Source organism: Actinia tenebrosa, unplaced genomic scaffold (genome assembly GCF_029948245.1).
Source record: "Actinia tenebrosa isolate PJP-AT-01 unplaced genomic scaffold, QUT_ActTen_1.0 PGA_scaffold3__52_contigs__length_22856419, whole genome shotgun sequence".
NCBI classification, from domain to species: Eukaryota; Metazoa; Cnidaria; class Anthozoa; order Actiniaria; family Actiniidae; genus Actinia; species Actinia tenebrosa.
In genome coordinates this window covers 5224229-5245222 of record NW_028292580.1, presented here as the reverse complement: position 1 = coordinate 5245222, position 20994 = coordinate 5224229, and the positions used below count along the sequence as shown (strand labels likewise).

Here is a 20994-nt window from a genome sequence, read left to right as displayed (position 1 = left end):
AGCAATGAATAGAGCAGAAAAATTAAAAGATGAACGAATTAAGTGATATGAAACATTTAAAAATAGAAGGGGAATCAAATGAACAAAAGTCTACAGCACAAGTTATTCCCAGGTGGTCACCCATACAAGTACTACGCTGGCCCTACCCAATTTCAATTCGGTGATCACACGAAAACCGGTTTTTTCTCGCTGGTATAGCCGTACACAGAAGAAATTGCACAACTTAAGCTACTTTCCGCTGCATCACTATTTCAGCGACTTTTGACTTTTCTAGAACGGAAGAAAATATCACTACGAAACAAACAGAAAACAAGAACAGCAATGAATGGAGTAGAAAAATTAAAAGTTGAACGAATAAAGTGATCTGAAGCAATTCAAAAGAGAAGGGGAATAAAATGAACAAAAATCTACAGCACCAGTTATTCCTAGGTGGTCACCCATCCAAGTACTACACTGGCCTTATCGAGTTTCACTTCTGTGATCGGAGGAGAACCGGTTTCTTCTCAGTGGTATGGCCGTAGAGAAAAGAAATTGCAAAACTTAAGCTATTTTACGCTGCATCTCGATTTCAGCGCCTTCAACCTTTTCTAGAGCAGAAGAAAATATCACTACGAAACAAACAGAAAATAAGAACAGCAATGAATGGAGTAGAAAAATTAAAAGATGAACGAATAATTGAAAAGAGAAGGGGAATAAAATGAACAAAGTTCTAAAGCACCAGTTATTCCCAGGTGGTCACCCATCCAAGTACTACGTTGACCCTACCAAGTTTCACTTCCGTGATCCCACGAGAACCGCCTTTTTCTCGCTGGTATGCCCGTAGACAGAAGAAATTGCAAAACTTAAGGTACTTTACACTGCATCTCGATTTCAGCGTCTCTATACTTTTTTAGAACGGAAGAAAACAACACAAAAAAAAACACCAGAAAAATAAAACAGCAATGAATGGAGTAGAAAATATAAAAGATAAACGAATAAAGGGATATGAAGCAATTAAAAAGAGAACGGGAATCAAATGAACAAAAGTCTACAGCACCAGTTATTCCCAGGTGGTCACCCATCCGAATACTACGCTACCCTACCCAACTTCACTTCGGTGATCGGACGAGAACCGGTTTTTTCTCAGTGGTATGGCCGTAGAATGAAGAAATTGCACAACTTAAGCTACTTTACGCTGCATCTCGATTTCAGCGCCTTCAAACTTTTCTAGAACGGATGAAAATATCACTACGAAACAAACAGTAAACAAAAACAGCAATGAATGGAGCAGAAAAATTAAAAGATGAACGAGTTAAGTGATATGAAACAATTAAAAAGAGGAGGGGATTCAAATGAACAAAAGTCTACAGTACCAGTTATTCACAGGTGGTCACCTATCCAAGTACTACGCTGGCCCTACCCAATTTCAATTCAGTGATCGCACGAGAACCGGTTTTTTCTCGCTGGAATTGCCGTACACAGAAGAAATTGCACAAATTAAGCTACTTTACGCTGCATCACTATTTCAGCGACTTTTAACTTTTCTAGAACGGAAGAAAATATCACTACGAAACAAACAGAAAACAAGAACAGCAATGAATGGAGTAGAAAAATTAAAAGTTGAACGAATAAAGTTATCTGAAGTATTGAAAAGAGAAGGTGAATCAAATGAACAAAAGTCTACAACACCAGTTATTCCAAGGTTGTCACCCATCCAAGTACTACGCTGGCCTTGCCGAGTTTCACTTCGGTGATCGGAGGAGATCCCGTTTTTTCTCAGTGGTATGGCCGTAGAGAAAAGACATTGCAAAACTTAAGCTACTTTACGCTGCATCACTATTTCATCGCCTTTTAACTTTTCTAGAACGGAAGAAAACAACACTATAAAAACAAACCGAAAACAAGAACAGCAATGAATGGAGTAGAAAAATATAAAGATAAACGAATAAAGTGATCTGAAGCAATTCAAAAGAGAAGGGGAATCAAATGAACAAAAGTCTACAGCACCAGTCATTCCCAGGTTGTCACCCATCCAAGTACTACGCTGTCCTTATCGAGTTTCACTTCGGTGATCGGAGGAGAACCGGTTTCTTCTCATTGGCATGGCCGTACAGAAAAGAAATTGCACAACTTAAGCTACTTTACGCTTCATAACTATTTCAGGGGCTTTTAACTTTTCTAGAACGGATGAAAATATCACTACGAAACAAACAGTAAACAAAAACAGCAATGAATGGAGCAGAAAAATTAAAAGATGAACGAATTAAGTGATATGAAACAATTAAAAAGAGGAGGGGAATCAACTGAACAAAAGTCTACAGCACCAGTTATTCCCAGGTGGTCACCCATCCGAATACTACGCTACCCTACCCAATTTCACTTCGGTGATCGGACGAGAACCGGTTTTTTCTCAGTGGTATGACCGTAGACAGAAGAAATTGCACAACTTAAGCTACTTTACGCGGCATCTCGATTTCAGCGTTTTCAAACTTTTCTAGAACTGATGAAAATATCACTACGAAACAAATAGTAAATAAGAACAGCAATGAATGGAGTAGAAAAATTAAAAGATGAACGAATAATTGAAAACAGAAGGGGAATAAAATGAACAAAGTTCTACAGCACCAGTTATTCCCAGGTGGTCACCCATCCAAGTACTACGTTGACCCTACCAAGTTTCACTTTGGTGATCGGAGGAGAACCGGTTTCTTCTCGCTGGTATGGCCGCAGACAGAAGAAATTGCACAACTTAAGCTACTTTACGCTGCATCTCGATTTCAGCGTCTCTATACTTTTTTAGAACGCAAGAAAACAACACAAAAAAAAAACACCAGAAAAATAAAACAGCAATGAATGGAGTAGAAAAATTAAAAGATAAACGAATAAAGGGATATGAAGCAAGTGAAAAGAGAAGGGGAATAAAATGAACAAAAGTCTACCGCACCAGTTATTCCCAGGTGGTCACCCATCCCAGTACTACGCTGGACTTACCGAGTTTCACTTCGGTGATCGGAGGAGAACCGGTTTCTTCTCAGTGGTATGGCCGTAGACAGAAGAAATTGCACAACTTAAGCTACTTTACGCTGCATCTCGATTTCAGCGCCTTCAAACTTTTCTAGAACGGATGAAAATATCACTACGAAACAAACAGAAAACAAGAACAGCAATGAATGCAGCTGAAAAATTAAAAGATGAACGAATAAAGTGATCTGAAGCAATTGAAAAGAGAAGGGGAATCAAATGAACAAAAGTCTACAGCACCAGTTATTCCCAGGTGGTCACCCATCCAAGTACTACGCTGGCCCTACCAAGTTTCACTTCGGTGATCGGAGGAGAACCGGTTTCTTCTCAGTGGTATGGCCGTAGAGAAAAGAAATTGCAAAACTTAAGCTACTTTACGCGGCATCACTATTTCAGGGCCTTTTAACTTTTCTAGAACGGAAGAAAATATCACTACGAAACAAACAGAAAACAAGAACAGCAATGAATGGAGTAGAAAAATTAAAAGTTGAACGAATAAAGTGATCTGAAGCAATTGAAAAGAGAAGGGGAATCAAATGAACAAAAAATTCTACAGCACCAGTTATTCCCAGATGGTCACCCATCCAAGTAGTACGCTGACCCTACCAAGTTTCACTTCCGTGATCGTACGAGAGCCGCTTTTTTCTCGCTGGTATGCCCGTAGACAGAAGGAATTGCACAACTTAAGCTACTTAACGCTGCATCTCGATTTCAGCGTCTCTATACTTTTTTAGAACGGAAGAAAACAACACAAAAAAAAAACACCAGAAAAAAAAACAGCAATGAGTGGAGTAGAAAAATTAAAAGTTGAACGAATAAAGTGATCTGAAGCAATTGAAAAGAGAAGGGGAATAAAATGAACAAAACTGTACAGCACCAGGTATTCCCAGATGGTTACCCATCCGAATACTACGCTACCCCACCCAATTTTACTTCCGTGATCGGACGAGAACCGGTTTTTTCTCAGTGGTATGACCGTAGACAGAAGAAATTGCACAAATTAAGCTACTTTACGCTACATCTCGATTTCAGCGCCTTCAAACTTTTCTAGAACGGAAGAAAATATCACTACGAAACAAACAGTAAACAAGAACAGCAATGAATGGAGCAGAAAAATTAAAAGATGAACGAATAAAGTGATCTGAAGCAATTGAAAAGAGAAGGGGAATCAAATGAATAAAATTCTACAGCACCAGTTATTCCCAGGTGTTCACCCATCCAAGTACTACGCTGACCCTACCAAGTTTCACTTCCGTGATCGGACGAGAACCGGTTTTTTCTCCCTGGTATGCCCGTAGACAGAAGAAATTGCAAAACTTAAGCTACTTTACGCTGCATCTCGATTTCAGCGCCTTCAAACTTTTCTAGAACGGAAGAAAATATCACTACGAAACAAACAGTAAACAAGAACAGCAATGAATGGAGCAGAAAAATTAAAAGATGAACGAATAAAGTGATCTGAAGCAATTGAAATGAGAAGGGGAATCAAATGAACAAAAGTCTACCGCACCAGTTATTCCCAGGTGGTCACCCATCCAAGTCCTACGCTGGCCCTAATCAATTTCACTTCGGTGATCGGACGAGAACCGTTTTTTTCTCAGTGGTATGACCGTAGACAGAAGAAATTGCACAACTTAAGCTACTTTACGCTGCATCTCGATTTCAGCGTCTTCAAACTTTTCTAGAACTGATGAAAATATCACTACGAAACAAACAGGAAACAAGAACAGCAATGAATGGAGTAGAAAAATTAAAAGATGAACGAATAATTGAAAAGAGAAGGGGAATAAAATGAACAAAGTTCTACAGCACCAGTTATTCCCAGGTGGTCACCCATCCAAGTACTACGTTGACCCTACCAAGTTTCACTTCCGTGATCGGACGAGAACCGCCTTTTTCTCGCTGGTATGCCCGTAGACAGAAGAAATTGCAAAACTTAAGGTACTTTACGCTGCATATCGATTTCAGCGTCTCTATACTTTTTTAGAACGGAAGAAAACAACACAAAAAAAAAAACACCAGAAAAATAAAACAGCAATGAATGGAGTAGAAAATATAAAAGATAAACGAATAAAGGGATATGAAGCAATTAAAAAGAGAACGGGAATCAAATGAACAAAAGTCTACCGCACCAGTTATTCCCAGGTGGTCACCCATCCGAATACTACGCTACCCTACCAAACTTCACTTCGGTGATCGGAGGAGAACCGGTTTCTTCTCAGTGGTATGGCCGTAGAATGAAGAAATTGCACAACTTAAGCTACTTTACGTTGCATCTCGATTTCAGCGCCTTCAAACTTTTCTAGAACGGATGAAAATATCACTACCAAACAAACACTAAACAAGAACAGCAATGAATGGAGCAGAAAAATTAAAAGATGAACGAATTAAGTGATATGAAACAATTAAAAAGAGGAGGGGAATCAAATGAACGAAAGTCTACAGCACCAGTTATTCACAGGTGGTCACCTATCCAAGTACTACGCTGGCCCTACCCAATTTCAATTCAGTGATCGCACGAGAACCGGTTTTTTCTCGCTGGAATATCCGTACACAGAAGAAATTGCACAAATTAAGCTACTTTACGCTGCATCACTATTTCAGCGACTTTTAACTTTTCTAGAACGGAAGAAAATATCACTACGAAACAAACAGAAAACAAGAACAGCAATGAATGGAGTAGAAAAATTAAAAGTTGAACGAATAAAGTTATCTGAAGTATTGAAAAGAGAAGGTGAATCAAATGAACAAAAGTCTACAACACCAGTTATTCCAAGGTTGTCACCCATCCAAGTACTACCCATGCCTTGCCGAGTTTCACTTCGGTGATCGGAGGAGATCCCGTTTTTTCTCAGTGGTATGGCCGTAGAGAAAAGACATTGCAAAACTTAAGCTACTTTACGCTGCATCACTATTTCATCGCCTTTTAACTTTTCTAGAACGGAAGAAAACAACACTATAAAAACAAACCGAAAACAAGAACAGCAATGAATGGAGTAGAAAAATTAAAAGATAAACGAATAAAGTGATCTGAAGCAATCAAAAGAGAAGGGATATCAAATGAACAAAAGTCTACAGCACCAGTCATTCCCAGGTTGTCACCCATCCAAGTACTACGCTGTCCTTATCGAGTTTCACTTCGGTGATCGGAGGAGAACCGGTTTTTTCTCATTGGCATGGCCGTACAGAAAAGAAATTGCACAACTTAAGCTACTTTACGCTTCATCACTATTTCAGGGGCTTTTAACTTTTCTAGAACGGATGAAAATATCACTACGAAACAAACAGAAAACAAGAACAGCAATGAATGGAGTAGAAAAATTAAAAGTTGAACGAATAAAGTGATCTGAAGCAATTGAAAAGAGAAGGGGAATAAAATGAACAAAAGTCTACAGCACCAGTTATTCCCAGGTGGTCACCCATCCAAGTACTACACTGGCCTTATCGAGTTTCACTTCTGTGATCGGAGGAGAACCGGTTTCTTCTCAGTGGTATGGCCGTAGAGAAAAGAAATTGCAAAACTTAAGCTACTTTACGCGGCATCACTATTTCAGGGCCTTTTAACTTTTCTAGAACGGAAGAAAATATCACTACGAAACAAACAGAAAACAAGAACAGCAATGAATGGAGGAGAAAAATTAAAAGTTGAACGAATAAAGTGATCTGAAGCAATTGAAAAGAGAAGGGGAATCAAATGAACAAAAGTCTACAGCACCAGTTATTCCCAGGTGGTAACCCATCGAAGTACTACGCTGGCCTTATCGAGTTTCACTTCGGTGATCGGAGGAGAAGTGGTTGCTTCTAATTGGCATGGCCGTAGAGAAAAGAAGTTGCACAACTTAAGCTATCTTTACGCATCATCTCGATTTCAGCGCTTTTCAACTTTTCTAGAACGGAAGAAAACAACACTAAAAAAACAAAAAGAAAATAAGAACAGCAATGAATGGAGTATAAAAAATTAAAAAAAGAACGAATAAAGGGATCTGAAGCAATTGAAAAGAGAAGGGGAATCAAATGAACAAAAAAATCTGCAGCACCAGTTATTCCCAGGTGGTGACACATCCAAGTACTACGCTGGCCCTACCTAATTTCACTTCGGTGATCGGACGAGAACCGGTTTTTTCTCAGTGGTATGGCCGTACACAGAAGAAACTGCACAACTTAAGCTACTTTACGCTGCATCACTATTTCAGCGACTTTTAAATTTTCTAGAACGGAAGAAAATATCACCACGAAACAAACAGAAAACAAGAACAGCAATGAATGGAGTAGAAAAATTAAAAGTTGAACGAATAAAGTGATCTGAAGCAATTCAAAAGAGAAGGGGAATAAAATGAACAAAAATCTACAGCACCAGTTATTCCTAGGTGGTCACCCATCCAAGTACTACACTGGCCTTATCGAGTTTCACTTCTGTGATCGGAGGAGAACCGGTTTCTTCTCAGTGGTATGGCCGTAGAGAAAAGAAATTGCACAACTTAAGCTACTTTACGCGGCATCACTATTTCAGGGCCTTTTAACTTTTCTAGAACGGAAGAAAATATCACTACGAAACAAACAGAAAACAAGAACAGCAATGATTGGAGTAGAAAAATAAAAGTTGAACGAATAAAGTGATCTGAAGCAATTGAAAAGAGAAGGGGAATCAAATGAACAAAAGTCTACAGCACCAGTTATTCCCAGGTGGTTACCCATCGAAGTACTACGCTGGCCTTATCGAGTTTCACTTCGGTGATCGGAGGACAACCGGTTGCTTCTCATTGGCATGGCCGTAGAGAAAAGAAATTGCACAACTTAAGCTATCTTTACGCATCATCTCGATTTCAGCGCTTTCCAACTTTTCTAGAACGGAAGAAAACAACACTAAAAAAACAAAAAGAAAATAAGAACAGCAATGAATGGAGTATAAAAAATTAAAAAAAGAACGATTAAAAGGGATCTGAAGCAATTGAAAAGAGAAGGGGAATCAAATGAACAAAAAAATCTGCAGCACCAGTTATTCCCAGGTGGTCACACATCCAAGTACTACGTTGGCCCTACCTAATTTCACTTCGGTGATCGGACGAGAACCGGTTTTTTCTCAGTGGTATGGCCGTACACAGAAGAAACTGCACAACTTAAGCTACTTTACGCTGCATCACTATTTCAGCGACTTTTAAATTTTCTAGAACGGAAGAAAATATCACCACGAAACAAACAGAAAACAAGAACAGCAATGAATGGAGTAGAAAAATTAAAAGTTGAACGAATAAAGTGATCTGAAGCAATTCAAAAGAGAAGGGGAATAAAATGAACAAAAATCTACAGCACCAGTTATTCCTAGGTGGTCACCCATCCAAGTACTACACTGGCCTTATCGAGTTTCACTTCTGTGATCGGAGGAGAACCGGTTTCTTCTCAGTGGTATGGCCGTAGAGAAAAGAAATTGCAAAACTTAAGCTACTTTACGCGGCATCACTATTTCAGGGCCTTTTAACTTTTCTAGAACGGAAGAAAATATCACTACGAAACAAACAGAAAACAAGAACAGCAATGAATGGAGTAGAAAAATTAAAAGTTGAACGAATAAAGTGATCTGAAGCAATTGAAAAGAGAAGGGGAATCAAATGAACAAAAGTCTACAGCACCAGTTATTCCCAGGTGGTTACCCATCGAAGTACTACGCTGGCCTTATCGAGTTTCACTTCGGTGATCGGAGGACAACCGGTTGCTTCTCATTGGCATGGCCGTAGAGAAAAGAAATTGCACAACTTAAGCTATCTTTACGCATCATCTCGATTTCAGCGCTTTCCAACTTTTCTAGAACGGAAGAAAACAACACTAAAAAAACAAAAAGAAAATAAGAACAGCAATGAATGGAGTATAAAAAATTAAAAAAAGAACGATTAAAAGGGATCTGAAGCAATTGAAAAGAGAAGGGGAATCAAACTGAACAAAAGTCTACAGCACCAGTTATTCCCAGGTGGTCACCCATCCAAGTACTACGCTGGCCCTACCAAGTTTCACTTCGGTGATCGGAGGACAACCGGTTTCTTCTCAGTGGTATGGCCGTAGAGAAAAGAAATTGCAAAACTTAAGCTATTTTACGCTGCATCTCGATTTCAGCGCCTTCAACCTTTTCTAGAGCAGAAGAAAATATCACTACGAAACAAACAGAAAACAAGAACAGCAATGAATGAAGTAGAAAAATTAAAAGATAAACGAATAAAGGGATCTGAAGAATTGGAAAAGAGAAGGGGAATCAAATGAACAAAAGTCTACAACACCAGTTGTTCCCAGTTGGTCACCCATCCAAGTCCTACGCTGGCCCTACCCAACTTCACTTCGGTGATCGGACGAGAACCGGTTTTTTCTCGCTGGTATGACCGTATGACCGTAGAGAAAAGAAATTGCACAACTTAAGCTACTTTACGCTGCATCACTATTTCAGCGACTTTTAACTTTTCTAGAACGGAAGAAAATATCACTACGAAACAAACAGAAAACAAGAACAGCAATGAATGGAGTAGAAAAATTAAAAGATGAACGAATAAAGTGATCTGAAGCAATTGAAAAGAGAAGGGGAATCAAATGAACAAAAAATTCTACAGCACCAGTTATTCCCAGGTGGTCACCCATCCAAGTAGTACGCTGACCCTACCAAGTTTCACTTCCGTGATCGCACGAGAACCGCTTTTTTCTCGCTGGTATGCCCGTAGACAGAAGGAATTGCACCACTTAAGCTACTTAACGCTGCATCTCGATTTCAGCGTCTCTATACTTTTTTAGAACGGAAGAAAACAACACAAAAAAAAACACCAGAAAAAAAAACAGCAATGAATGGAGTAGAAAAATTAAAAGTTGAACGAATAAAGTGATCTGAAGCAATTCAAAAGAGAAGGGGAATAAAATGAACAAAAATCTACAGCACCAGTTATTCCTAGGTGGTCACCCATCCAAGTACTACACTGGCCTTATCGAGTTTCACTTCTGTGATCGGAGGAGAACCGGTTTCTTCTCAGTGGTATGGCCGTAGAGAAAAGAAATTGCAAAACTTAAGCTACTTTACGCGGCATCACTATTTCAGGGCCTTTTAACTTTTCTAGAACGGAAGAAAATATCACTACGAAACAAACAGAAAACAAGAACAGCAATGAATGGAGTAGAAAAATTAAAAGTTGAACGAATAAAGTGATCTGAAGCAATTGAAAAGAGAAGGGGAATCAAATGAACAAAAGTCTACAGCACCAGTTATTCCCAGGTGGTTACCCATCGAAGTACTAGGCTGGCCTTATCGAGTTTCACTTCGGTGATCGGAGGACAACCGGTTGCTTCTCATTGGCATGGCCGTAGAGAAAAGAAATTGCACAACTTAAGCTATCTTTACGCATCATCTCGATTTCAGCGCTTTTCAACTTTTCTAGAACGGAAGAAAACAACACTAAAAAAACAAAAAGAAAATAAGAACAGCAATGAATGGAGTATAAAAAATTAAAAAAAGAACGATTAAAAGGGATCTGAAGCAATTGAAAAGAGAAGGGGAATCAAATGAACAAAAGTCTACAGCACCAGTTATTCCCAGGTGGTCACCCATCCAAGTACTACGCTGGCCCTACCAAGTTTCACTTCGGTGATCGGAGGACAACCGGTTTCTTCTCAGTGGTATGGCCGTAGAGAAAAGAAATTGCAAAACTTAAGCTATTTTACGCTGCATCTCGATTTCAGCGCCTTCAACCTTTTCTAGAGCAGAAGAAAATATCACTACGAAACAAACAGAAAACAAGAACAGCAATGAATGAAGTAGAAAAATTAAAAGATAAACGAATAAAGGGATCTGAAGCAATTGAAAAGAGAAGGGGAATCAAATGAACAAAAGTCTACAGCACCAGTTGTTCCCAGTTGGTCACCCATCCAAGTCCTACGCTGGCCCTACCCAACTTCACTTCGGTGATCGGACGAGAACCGGTTTTTTCTCGCTGGTATGACCGTATGACCGTAGAGAAAAGAAATTGCACAACTTAAGCTACTTTACGCTGCATCACTATTTCAGCGACTTTTAACTTTTCTAGAACGGAAGAAAATATCACTACGAAACAAACAGAAAACAAGAACAGCAATGAATGGAGTAGAAAAATTAAAAGTTGAACGAATAAAGTGATCTGAAGCAATTGAAAAGAGAAGGGGAATCAAATGAACAAAAAATTCTACAGCACCAGTTATTCCCAGGTGGTCACCCATCCAAGTAGTACGCTGACCCTACCAAGTTTCACTTCCGTGATCGCACGAGAACCGCTTTTTTCTCGCTGGTATGCCCGTAGACAGAAGGAATTGCACCACTTAAGCTACTTAACGCTGCATCTCGATTTCAGCGTCTCTATACTTTTTTAGAACGGAAGAAAACAACACAAAAAAAAAACACCAGAAAAAAAAACAGCAATGAATGGAGTAGAAAAATTAAAAGTTGAACGAATAAAGTGATCTGAAGCAATTGAAAAGAGAAGGGGAATAAAATGAACAAAACTGTACAGCACCAGGTATTCCCAGATGGTTACCCATCCGAATACTACGCTACCCCACCCAATTTCACTTCCGTGATCGGACGAGAACCGGTTTTTTCTCAGTGGTATGACCGTAGACAGAAGAAGTTGCACAAATTAAGCTACTTTACGCTACATCTCGATTTCAGAGCCTTCAAACTTTTCTAGAACGGAAGAAAATATCACTACGAAACAAACAGTAAACAAGAACAGCAATGAATGGAGCAGAAAAATTAAAAGATGAACGAATAAAGTGATCTGAAGCAATTGAAAAGAGAAGGGGAATCAAATGAACAAAATTCTACAGCACCAGTTATTCCCAGGTGTTCACCCATCCAAGTACTACGCTGACCCTACCAAGTTTCACTTCCGTGATCGGACGAGAACCGGTTTTTTCTCCCTGGTATGCCCGTAGACAGAAGAAATTGCAAAACTTAAGCTACTTTACGCTGCATCTCCATTTCAGCGTCTCTATACTTTTCTAGAACGGAAGAAAACAACACTAAAAAAACAAACAGAAAACAAGAACAGCAATGAATGAAGTAGAAAAATTAAAAGATAAAGGAATAAAGTGATCTGAAGCAATTGAAAAGAGAAGGGGAATAAAAATGAACAAAAGTCTACAGCACCAGTTGTTCCCAGGTGGTCACCCATCCAAGTCCAACGCTGGCCCTACCCAACTTCACTTCGGTGATCGGACGAGAACCGGTTTTTTCTCGCTGGTATGACCGTATGACCGTAGAGAAAAGAAATTCCACAACTTAAGCTACTTTACGTTGCTTCTCGATTTCAGCGCCTTCCAACTTTTCTAGAACGGAAGAAAACAACACTAAAAAAACCAAAAGAAAATAGGAACAGCAATGAATGGAGTAGAAAAATTAAAAGATTAACGAATAAAGTGATCTGAAGCAATTGAAAAGAGAAGGGGAATCAAATGAACAAAAGTCTACAGCACCAGTTATTCCCAGGTGGTCAACCATCCAAGTCCTACGCTGGCCCTAATCAATTTCACTTCGGTGATCGGACGAGAACAGGTTTTTTCTCAGTGGTATGACCGTAGACAGAAGAAATTGCACAACTTAAGCTACTTTACGCTGCATCTCGATTTCAGCGTCTTTCAAACTTTTCTAGAACTGAATGAAAAATATCACTACGAAAACAAACAGAAACAAGAACAGCAATGAATGGAGTAGAAAAATTAAAAAGATAAGGAACGAATAATTGAAAAGAGAAGGGGAATAAAATGAACAAAGTTCTAAAGCACCAGTTATTCCCAGGTGGTCACCCATCCAAGTACTACGTTGACCCTACCAAGTTTCACTTCGGTGATCGGACGAGAACCGGTTTTTTTCTCAGTGGTATGGCCGTACACAGAAGAAACTGCACAACTTAAGCTACTTTACGCTGCATCACTATTTCAGCGACTTTTAACTTTTCTAGAACGGAAGAAAATATCACTACGAAACAAACAGAAAACAAGAACAGCAATGAATGGAGTAGAAAAATTAAAAGTTGAACGAATAAAGTGATCTGAAGCAATTGAAAAGAGAAGGGTAATAAAATGAACAAAAGTCTACAGCAACAGTTATTCCCAGGTGGTCACCCATTCGAATACTACGCTACCCTACACAACTTCACTTCGGTGATCGGACGAGAACCGGTTTTTTCTAAGTGGTATGACCGTACACAGAAGAAATTGCACAACTTAAGCTACTTTACGCTGCATCTCGATTTCAGCGTCTCTATACTTTTTTAGAACAGAAGAAAACAACACAAAAAAAAACACCAGAAAAAAAAACAGCAATGAATGGAGTAGAAAAATTAAAAGATAAACGAATAAAGGGATATGAAGCAATTGAAAAGAGAAGGGGAATCAAATGAACAAAAAGGTCTACAGCACCAGTTATTCCCAGGTAGTCACCCATCCAAGTACAACGCTGGCCTTACCGAGTTTCACTTCGGTGATCGGACGAGTACCGGTTTTTTCTCGCTGGTATGGCCGTACACAGAAGAAATTGCACAACTTAAGCTATTTTACGTTGCATCTCGATTTCGGCGCCTTTTAACTTTTCTAGAACGGAAGAAAACAACACTAAAAAAACAAGCAGAAAACTAGAACAGCAATGAATGAAGTAGAAAAATTAAAAGATAAAGGAATAAAGTGATCTGAAGCAATTGAAAAGAGAAGGGGAATAAAAATGAACAAAAGTCTACCGCACCAGTTATTCCCAGGTGGTCACCCATCCAAGTCCTACGCTGGCCCTACCCAACTTCACTTCGGTGATCGGACGAGAACCGGTTTTTTCTCGCTAGTATGACCGTATGACCGTAGAGAAAAGAAATTGCACAACTTAAGCTACTTTACCCTGCATCACTATTTCAGCGACTTTTAACTTTTCTAGAACGGAAGAAAATATCACTACGAAACAAACAGAAAACAAGAACAGCAATGAATGGAGTAGAAAAATTAAAAGTTGAACAAATAAAGTGATCTGAAGCAATTGAAAAGAGAAGGGGAATCAAATGAACAAAAAATTCTACAGCACCAGTTATTCCCAGGTGGTTACCCATCCAAGTAGTACGCTGACCCTACCAAGTTTCACTTCCGTGATCGCACGAGAACCGCTTTTTTCTCGCTGGTATGCCCGTAGACAGAAGGAATTGCACAACTTAAGCTACTTAACGCTGCATCTCGATTTCAGCGTCTCTATACTTTTTTAGAACGGAAGAAAACAACACAAAAAAAAACACCAGAAAAAAAAACAGCAATGAATGGAGTAGAAAAATTAAAAGTTGAACGAATAAAGTGATCTGAAGCAATTCAAAAGAGAAGGGGAATAAAATGAACAAAACTGTACAGCACCAGGTATTCCCAGATGGTTACCCATCCGAATACTACGCTACCCCACCCAATTTCACTTCCGTGATCGGACGAGAACCGGTTTTTTCTCAGTGGTATGACCGTAGACAGAAGAAATTGCACAAATTAAGCTACTTTACGCTACATCTCGATTTCAGAGCCTTCAAACTTTTCTAGAACGGAAGAAAATATCACTACGAAACAAACAGTAAACAAGAACAGCAATGAATGGAGCAGAAAAATTAAAAGATGAACGAATAAAGTGATCTGAAGCAATTGAAAAGACAAGGGGAATCAAATGAACAAAATTCTACAGCACCAGTTATTCCCAGGTGTTCACCCATCCAAGTACTACGCTGACCCTACCAAGTTTCACTTCCGTGATCGGACGAGAACCGGTTTTTTCTCCCTGGTATGCCCGTAGACAGAAGAAATTGCAAAACTTAAGCTACTTTACGCTGCATCTCGATTTCAGCGTCTCTATACTTTTTTAGAACGGAAGAAAACGACACAAAAAAAAGCACCAGAACAAAAAAACAGCAATGAATAAAGAAGAAAAATTAAAAGTTGAACGAATAAAGTGATATGAAGCAATTGAAAAGAGAAGGGGAATAAAATGAACAAAAGTCTACAGCACCAGTTATTCCCAGGTGGTCACCCATCCGAATACTACGCTGGCCCTACCCAACTTCACTTCGGTGATCGGACGAGAACCGGTTTTTTCTCAGTGGTATGGCCGTACACAGAAGAAATTGCACAACTTAAGCTACTTTACGCTGCATCTCGATTTCAGCGGCTTCAAACTTTTCTAGAACGGATGAAAATATCACTACGAAACAAACAGTGAACAAGAACAACAATGAATGAAGAAGAAAAATTAAAAGTTGAACGAATAAAGTTATCTGAAACAATTGAAAAGAGAAGGGGAATCAAATAAACAAAAGTCTACAGCACCAGTTATTCCCAGGTGGTGACCCATCGAAGTACTACGCTGGCCTTATCGAGTTTCACTTCGGTGATCGGAAAAGAACCGTTTTTTTCTCAGTGGTATGGCCGTACACAGAAGGAATTGCACAACTTAAGCTACTTGATGCTGCATCACTATTTCAGCGACAGTAAACTTTTCTAGAACGGAAGAAAACAACACAAATAAAAAGAACCGAAAACAAGAACAACAAAGAATGGAGTAGAAAATTTAAAAGTTGAACGAATAAAGTGATCTGAAGCAATTGAAAAGAGAAGGGTAATAAAATGAACAAAAGTCTACAGCAACAGTTATTCCCAGGTGGTCACCCATTCGAATACTACGCTACCCTACACAACTTCACTTCGGTGATCGGACGAGAACCGGTTTTTTCTCAGTGGTATGACCGTACACAGAAGAAATTGCACAACTTAAGCTACTTTACGCTGCATCTCGATTTCAGCGCCTTCAAACTTTTCTAGAACGGATGAAAATATCACTACCAAACAAACACTAAACAAGAACAGCAATGAATGGAGCAGAAAAATTAAAATATGAACGAATTAAGTGATATGAAACAATTAAAAAGAGGAGGGGAATCAAATGAACAAAAGTCTACAGCACCAGTTATTCCCAGGTGGTCACCCATCCAAGTACTACGCTGAACCTTCCCAATTTCACTTCGGTGATCGCACGAGAACCGGTTTTTTCTCGCTGGAATTGCCGTACACAGAAGAAATTGAACAACTTAAGCTACTTTACGCTGCATCACTATTTCAGCGACTTTTAACTTTTCTACAACGGAAGAAAATATCACTACGACACAAACAGAAAATAAGAACAGCAATGAATGGAGTAGAAAAATTAAAAGATGAACGAATAAAGGGATCTGAAGCAATTGAAAAGAGAAGGGGAATAAAATGAACAAAAGTCTACAGCACCAGTTATTCCCAGGTGGTCACCCATCCGAATACTACGCTGGCCCTACCCAACTTCACTTCGGTGATCGGACGAGAACCGGTTTTTTCTCAGTGGTATGGCCGTACACAGAAGAAATTGCACAACTTAAGCTACTTTACGCTGCATCTCGATTTCAGCGGCTTCAAACTTTTCTAGAACGGATGAAAATATCACTACGAAACAAACAGTGAACAAGAACAACAATGAATGAAGAAGAAAAATTAAAAGTTGAACGAATAAAGTTATCTGAAACAATTGAAAAGAGAAGGGGAATCAAATAAACAAAAGTCTACAGCACCAGTTATTCCCAGGTGGTCACCCATTCGAGTACTACGCTACCCTACACAACTTCACTTCGGTGATCGGACGAGAACCGGTTTTTTCTAAGTGGTATGACCGTACACAGAAGAAATTGCACAACTTAAGCTACTTTACGCTGCATCTCGATTTCAGCGCGTTCAAACTTTTCTAGAACGGATGAAAATATCACTACCAAACAAACACTAAACAAGAACAGCAATGAATGGAGCAGAAAAATTAAAATATGAACGAATTAAGTGATATGAAACAATTAAAAAGAGGAGGGGAATCAAATGAACAAAAGTCTACAGCACCAGTTATTCCCAGGTGGTAACCCATCCAAGTACTACGCTTTCCCTTCCGAGTTTTACTTCGGTGATCGGACGAGTACCGGTTTTTTCTCGCTGGTATGACCGTAGACAGAAGAAATTGCACAACTTAAGCTACTTTACGCTGCATCTCGATTTCAGCGCCTTCCAACTTTTCTAGAACGGAAGAAATTAACACTAAAAAAACAAACAGAAAATAAGAACAGCAATGAATGGAGTAGAAAAATTAAAAGATGAACGAATAAAGGGATCTGAAGCAATTGAAAAGAGAAGGGGAGTCAAATGAACAAAAGTCTACTGCACCAGTTATTCCCAGGTGGTCACCCATCCAAGTACTACGCTGGCCCTACCAAGTTTCACTTCGGTGATCGGAGGAGAACCGGTTTCTTCTCAGTGGTATGGCCGTAGAGAAAAGAAATTGCAAAACTTAAGCTACTTTACGCTGCATCTCGATTTCAGCGCCTTTTAAATTTTCTAGGACGGAAGAAAACAACACAAAAAAAAAACAACAGAAAACAAGAACAAAAATGAATGGACTAGAAAAATTAAAAGATGAACGAATAAAGTGATCTGAAGCAATTGAAAAGAGAAGGGGAATCAAATGAACAAAAAATTCTACAGCACCAGATATTCCCAGGTGGTCACCCATCCAAGTAGTACGCTGACCCTACCAAGTTTCACTTCCGTGATCGCACGAGAACCGCTTTTTTCTCGCTGGTATGACCGTAGACAGAAGAAATTGCACAACTTAAGCTACTTTACGCTGCATCTCGATTTCAGCGTCTCTATACTTTTTTAGAACGGAAGAAAACAACACAAAAAAAAACACCAGAAAAAAAAAACAGCAATGAATGGAGTAGAAAAATTAAAAGTTGAACGAATAAAGTGATCTGAAGCAATTGAAAAGAGAAGGGGAATAAAATGAACAAAACTGTACAGCACCAGGTATTCCCAGGTGGTTACCCATCCGAATACTACGCTACCCCACCCAATTTCCCTTCGGTGATCGGACGAGAACCGGTTTTTTCTAACTGGTATGACCGTAGACAGAAGAAATTGCACAAATTAAGCTACTTTACGCTACATCTCGATTTCAGCGCCTTCAAACTTTTCTAGAACGGAAGAAAATATCACCACGAAACAAACAGTAAACAAGAACAGCAATGAATGGAGCAGAAAAATTAAAAGATGAACGAATAAAGTGATCTGAAGCAATTGAAAAGAGAAGGGGAATCAAATGAACAAAAGTCTACAGCACCAGTTATTCCCAGGTGTTCACCCATCCAAGTACTACGCTGACCCTACCAAGTTTCACTTCCGTGATCGGACGAGAACCGGTTTTTTCTCCCTGGTATGCCCGTAGACAGAAGAAATTGCAAAACTTAAGCTAATTTACGCTGCATCTTAATTTCAGCGTCTCTATACTTTTTTAGAACGGAAGAAAACAACACTAAAAAAACAAACAGAAAACAAGAACAGCAATGAATGAAGTAGAAAAATTAAAAGATAAACGAATAAAGGGATCTGAAGCAATTGAAAAGAGAAGGAGAATAAAAATGAACAAAAGTCCACAGCACCAGTTGTTCCCAGGTGGTCACCCATCCAAGTCCTACGCTGACCCTACCCAACTTCACTTCGGTGATCGGACGAGAACCGGTTTTTTCTCGCTGGTATGACCGTATGACCGTAGAGAAAAGAAATTCCACAACTTAAGCTACTTTACGTTGCATCTCGATTTCAGCGCCTTCCAACTTTTCTAGAACGGAAGAAAACAACACTAAAAAAACCAAAAGAAAATAGGAACAGCAATGAATGGAGTAGAAAAATTAAAAGTTGAACGAATAAAGTGATCTGAAGCAATTGAAAAGAGAAGGGGAATCAAATGAACAAAAGTCTACAGCACCAGTTATTCCCAGGTGGTCACCCATCCAAGTACTACGCTTGCCCTCCCAAGTATCACTTCGGTGATCGAACGAGAACCGGTTTTTTCTCGCTGGTATTCCCGTAGACAGAAGAAATTGCACAACTTGAGCTACTTTACGCTGCATCTCGATGTCAGCGTCTGTATACTTTTCCAGAACGGAAGAAAATATCACTACGAAACAAACAGTAAACAAGAACAGCAATGAATGGAGCAGAAAAATTAAAAGATGAACGAATAAAGTGATCTGAAGCAATTGAAAAGACAAGGGGAATCAAATGAACAAAATTCTACAGCACCAGTTATTCCCAGGTGTTCACCCATCCAAGTACTACGCTGACCCTACCAAGTTTCACTTCCGTGATCGGACGAGAACCGGTTTTTTCTCCCTGGTATGCCCGTAGACAGAAGAAATTGCAAAACTTAAGCTACTTTACGCTGCATCTCGATTTCAGCGTCTCTATACTTTTTTAGAACGGAAGAAAACGACACAAAAAAAAGCACCAGAACAAAAAAACAGCAATGAATAAAGAAGAAAAATTAAAAGTTGAACGAATAAAGTGATATGAAGCCATTGAAAAGAGAAGGGGAATAAAATTGAACAAAAGTCTACAGCACCAGTTATTCCCAGGTGGTCACCCATCCGAATACTACGCTGGCCCTACCCACTTCACTTCGGTGATCGGACGAGAACCGGTTTTTTTCTCAGTGGTATGGCCGTACACAGAAGAAATTGCACAACTTAAGCTACTTTACGCTGCATCTCGATTTCAGCGGCTTCAAACTTTTCTAGAACGGATGAAAATATCACTACGAAACAAACAGTGAACAAGAACAACAATGAATGAAGAAGAAAAATTAAAAGTTGAACGAATAAAGTTATCTGAAACAATTGAAAAGAGAAGGGGAATCAAATAAACAAAAGTCTACAGCACCAGTTATTCCCAGGTGGTGACCCATCGAAGTACTACGCTGGCCTTATCGAGTTTCACTTCGGTGATCGGAAAAGAACCGTTTTTTTCTCAGTGGTATGGCCGTACACAGAAGGAATTGCACAACTTAAGCTACTTTACGCGGCATCACTATTTCAGGGCCTTTTAACTTTTCTAGAACGGAAGAAAATATCACTACGAAACAAACAGAAAACAAGAACAGCAATGAATAAAGAAGAAAAATTAAAAGTTGAACGAATAAAGTGATATGAAGCAATTGAAAAGAGAAGGGGAATAAAATGAACAAAAGTCTACAGCACCAGTTATTCCCAGGTGGTCACCCATCCGAATACTACGCTGGCCCTACCCAACTTCACTTCGGTGATCGGACGAGAACCGGTTTTTTTCTCAGTGGTATGGCCGTACACAGAAGAAATTGCACAACTTAAGCTACTTTACGCTGCATCTCGATTTCAGCGGCTTCAAACTTTTCTAGAACGGATGAAAATATCACTACGAAACAAACAGTGAACAAGAACAACAATGAATGAAGAAGAAAAATTAAAAGTTGAACGAATAAAGTTATCTGAAACAATTGAAAAGAGAAGGGGAATCAAATAAACAAAAGTCTACAGCACCAGTTATTCCCAGGTGGTGACCCATCGAAGTACTACGCTGGCCTTATCGAGTTTCACTTCGGTGATCGGAAAAGAACCGTTTTTTTCTCAGTGGTATGGCCGTACACAGAAGGAATTGCACAACTTAAGCTACTTGATGCTGCATCACTATTTCAGCGACAGTAAACTTTTCTAGAACGGAAGAAAACAACACAAATAAAAAGAACCGAAAACAAGAACAACAAAGAATGGAGTAGAAAATTTAAAAGTTGAACGAATAAAGTGATCTGAAGCAATTGAAAAGAGAAGGGTAATAAATGAACAAAAGTCTACAGCAACAGTTATTCCCAGGTGGTCACCCATTCGAATACTACCTACCCTACACAACTTCACTTCGGTGATCGGACGAGAACCGGTTTTTCTCCGTGGTATACCGTTACACAGAAGAAATTGACAACTTAAGCTACTCCCCCTACTTTACGCTTGCATCTCGATTTCAGCGCCTTCAAACTTTCTAGAACGGATGAATGAAAATATACTACCAAAACAAACATAAACAAGAACAGCAATGAAGGAGCAGAAAAATTAACGATGA

General features: G+C 39.2%; 1 non-coding gene and 54 pseudogenes across 1 annotated transcript; all 55 read right to left on the bottom strand.

Annotated features, from left to right (window-relative positions):
• Nucleotides 1-87: 87 nt before the first annotated feature.
• LOC148908206 (5S ribosomal RNA) lies at nt 88-206 on the bottom strand (annotated as a pseudogene).
• Nucleotides 207-404: 198 nt separating this feature from the next.
• LOC148908205 (5S ribosomal RNA) lies at nt 405-523 on the bottom strand (annotated as a pseudogene).
• Nucleotides 524-1024: 501 nt separating this feature from the next.
• On the bottom strand, nt 1025-1142 carry LOC148908204 (5S ribosomal RNA; annotated as a pseudogene).
• Nucleotides 1143-1340: 198 nt separating this feature from the next.
• Nucleotides 1341-1459, bottom strand: LOC148908203 (5S ribosomal RNA; annotated as a pseudogene).
• A 197-nt stretch (nt 1460-1656) lies between these two features.
• LOC148908202 (5S ribosomal RNA) lies at nt 1657-1775 on the bottom strand (annotated as a pseudogene).
• Nucleotides 1776-2291: 516 nt separating this feature from the next.
• LOC148908201 (5S ribosomal RNA) lies at nt 2292-2409 on the bottom strand (annotated as a pseudogene).
• Nucleotides 2410-2592: 183 nt separating this feature from the next.
• On the bottom strand, nt 2593-2711 carry LOC148908200 (5S ribosomal RNA; annotated as a pseudogene).
• Nucleotides 2712-2911: 200 nt separating this feature from the next.
• On the bottom strand, nt 2912-3030 carry LOC148908199 (5S ribosomal RNA; annotated as a pseudogene).
• A 198-nt stretch (nt 3031-3228) lies between these two features.
• On the bottom strand, nt 3229-3347 carry LOC148908198 (5S ribosomal RNA). The gene has a single exon (XR_016120990.1). It is a non-coding gene; the product is annotated as a 5S ribosomal RNA (ribosomal RNA).
• Nucleotides 3348-4181: 834 nt separating this feature from the next.
• LOC148908197 (5S ribosomal RNA) lies at nt 4182-4300 on the bottom strand (annotated as a pseudogene).
• A 198-nt stretch (nt 4301-4498) lies between these two features.
• On the bottom strand, nt 4499-4617 carry LOC148908196 (5S ribosomal RNA; annotated as a pseudogene).
• Nucleotides 4618-4800: 183 nt separating this feature from the next.
• On the bottom strand, nt 4801-4919 carry LOC148908195 (5S ribosomal RNA; annotated as a pseudogene).
• A 201-nt stretch (nt 4920-5120) lies between these two features.
• LOC148908194 (5S ribosomal RNA) lies at nt 5121-5238 on the bottom strand (annotated as a pseudogene).
• A 198-nt stretch (nt 5239-5436) lies between these two features.
• Nucleotides 5437-5555, bottom strand: LOC148908193 (5S ribosomal RNA; annotated as a pseudogene).
• Nucleotides 5556-6386: 831 nt separating this feature from the next.
• Nucleotides 6387-6505, bottom strand: LOC148908192 (5S ribosomal RNA; annotated as a pseudogene).
• A 520-nt stretch (nt 6506-7025) lies between these two features.
• On the bottom strand, nt 7026-7144 carry LOC148908191 (5S ribosomal RNA; annotated as a pseudogene).
• Nucleotides 7145-7342: 198 nt separating this feature from the next.
• LOC148908190 (5S ribosomal RNA) lies at nt 7343-7461 on the bottom strand (annotated as a pseudogene).
• A 197-nt stretch (nt 7462-7658) lies between these two features.
• Nucleotides 7659-7777, bottom strand: LOC148908189 (5S ribosomal RNA; annotated as a pseudogene).
• Nucleotides 7778-7981: 204 nt separating this feature from the next.
• Nucleotides 7982-8100, bottom strand: LOC148908188 (5S ribosomal RNA; annotated as a pseudogene).
• A 198-nt stretch (nt 8101-8298) lies between these two features.
• Nucleotides 8299-8417, bottom strand: LOC148908187 (5S ribosomal RNA; annotated as a pseudogene).
• Nucleotides 8418-8615: 198 nt separating this feature from the next.
• Nucleotides 8616-8734, bottom strand: LOC148908186 (5S ribosomal RNA; annotated as a pseudogene).
• Nucleotides 8735-8937: 203 nt separating this feature from the next.
• LOC148908185 (5S ribosomal RNA) lies at nt 8938-9056 on the bottom strand (annotated as a pseudogene).
• A 198-nt stretch (nt 9057-9254) lies between these two features.
• Nucleotides 9255-9373, bottom strand: LOC148908184 (5S ribosomal RNA; annotated as a pseudogene).
• Nucleotides 9374-9581: 208 nt separating this feature from the next.
• On the bottom strand, nt 9582-9700 carry LOC148908183 (5S ribosomal RNA; annotated as a pseudogene).
• Nucleotides 9701-9898: 198 nt separating this feature from the next.
• On the bottom strand, nt 9899-10017 carry LOC148908182 (5S ribosomal RNA; annotated as a pseudogene).
• Nucleotides 10018-10215: 198 nt separating this feature from the next.
• LOC148908181 (5S ribosomal RNA) lies at nt 10216-10334 on the bottom strand (annotated as a pseudogene).
• A 202-nt stretch (nt 10335-10536) lies between these two features.
• LOC148908180 (5S ribosomal RNA) lies at nt 10537-10655 on the bottom strand (annotated as a pseudogene).
• A 198-nt stretch (nt 10656-10853) lies between these two features.
• On the bottom strand, nt 10854-10972 carry LOC148908179 (5S ribosomal RNA; annotated as a pseudogene).
• A 208-nt stretch (nt 10973-11180) lies between these two features.
• On the bottom strand, nt 11181-11299 carry LOC148908178 (5S ribosomal RNA; annotated as a pseudogene).
• A 515-nt stretch (nt 11300-11814) lies between these two features.
• On the bottom strand, nt 11815-11933 carry LOC148908177 (5S ribosomal RNA; annotated as a pseudogene).
• A 200-nt stretch (nt 11934-12133) lies between these two features.
• LOC148908176 (5S ribosomal RNA) lies at nt 12134-12252 on the bottom strand (annotated as a pseudogene).
• Nucleotides 12253-12459: 207 nt separating this feature from the next.
• LOC148908175 (5S ribosomal RNA) lies at nt 12460-12578 on the bottom strand (annotated as a pseudogene).
• Nucleotides 12579-12768: 190 nt separating this feature from the next.
• LOC148908174 (5S ribosomal RNA) lies at nt 12769-12888 on the bottom strand (annotated as a pseudogene).
• Nucleotides 12889-13086: 198 nt separating this feature from the next.
• Nucleotides 13087-13204, bottom strand: LOC148908173 (5S ribosomal RNA; annotated as a pseudogene).
• Nucleotides 13205-13404: 200 nt separating this feature from the next.
• On the bottom strand, nt 13405-13523 carry LOC148908172 (5S ribosomal RNA; annotated as a pseudogene).
• Nucleotides 13524-13723: 200 nt separating this feature from the next.
• Nucleotides 13724-13842, bottom strand: LOC148908171 (5S ribosomal RNA; annotated as a pseudogene).
• A 208-nt stretch (nt 13843-14050) lies between these two features.
• Nucleotides 14051-14169, bottom strand: LOC148908170 (5S ribosomal RNA; annotated as a pseudogene).
• Nucleotides 14170-14683: 514 nt separating this feature from the next.
• LOC148908169 (5S ribosomal RNA) lies at nt 14684-14802 on the bottom strand (annotated as a pseudogene).
• A 199-nt stretch (nt 14803-15001) lies between these two features.
• LOC148908168 (5S ribosomal RNA) lies at nt 15002-15120 on the bottom strand (annotated as a pseudogene).
• Nucleotides 15121-15318: 198 nt separating this feature from the next.
• Nucleotides 15319-15437, bottom strand: LOC148908167 (5S ribosomal RNA; annotated as a pseudogene).
• Nucleotides 15438-15636: 199 nt separating this feature from the next.
• On the bottom strand, nt 15637-15754 carry LOC148908166 (5S ribosomal RNA; annotated as a pseudogene).
• A 198-nt stretch (nt 15755-15952) lies between these two features.
• LOC148908165 (5S ribosomal RNA) lies at nt 15953-16071 on the bottom strand (annotated as a pseudogene).
• Nucleotides 16072-16269: 198 nt separating this feature from the next.
• Nucleotides 16270-16388, bottom strand: LOC148908164 (5S ribosomal RNA; annotated as a pseudogene).
• A 198-nt stretch (nt 16389-16586) lies between these two features.
• On the bottom strand, nt 16587-16704 carry LOC148908163 (5S ribosomal RNA; annotated as a pseudogene).
• A 198-nt stretch (nt 16705-16902) lies between these two features.
• LOC148908162 (5S ribosomal RNA) lies at nt 16903-17021 on the bottom strand (annotated as a pseudogene).
• Nucleotides 17022-17220: 199 nt separating this feature from the next.
• On the bottom strand, nt 17221-17339 carry LOC148908161 (5S ribosomal RNA; annotated as a pseudogene).
• A 202-nt stretch (nt 17340-17541) lies between these two features.
• Nucleotides 17542-17660, bottom strand: LOC148908160 (5S ribosomal RNA; annotated as a pseudogene).
• Nucleotides 17661-18175: 515 nt separating this feature from the next.
• LOC148908159 (5S ribosomal RNA) lies at nt 18176-18294 on the bottom strand (annotated as a pseudogene).
• A 201-nt stretch (nt 18295-18495) lies between these two features.
• Nucleotides 18496-18613, bottom strand: LOC148908158 (5S ribosomal RNA; annotated as a pseudogene).
• A 207-nt stretch (nt 18614-18820) lies between these two features.
• Nucleotides 18821-18939, bottom strand: LOC148908157 (5S ribosomal RNA; annotated as a pseudogene).
• Nucleotides 18940-19137: 198 nt separating this feature from the next.
• Nucleotides 19138-19256, bottom strand: LOC148908156 (5S ribosomal RNA; annotated as a pseudogene).
• Nucleotides 19257-19456: 200 nt separating this feature from the next.
• Nucleotides 19457-19575, bottom strand: LOC148908155 (5S ribosomal RNA; annotated as a pseudogene).
• A 198-nt stretch (nt 19576-19773) lies between these two features.
• Nucleotides 19774-19892, bottom strand: LOC148908154 (5S ribosomal RNA; annotated as a pseudogene).
• A 198-nt stretch (nt 19893-20090) lies between these two features.
• Nucleotides 20091-20210, bottom strand: LOC148908153 (5S ribosomal RNA; annotated as a pseudogene).
• Nucleotides 20211-20408: 198 nt separating this feature from the next.
• Nucleotides 20409-20527, bottom strand: LOC148908152 (5S ribosomal RNA; annotated as a pseudogene).
• Nucleotides 20528-20994: the final 467 nt, after the last annotated feature.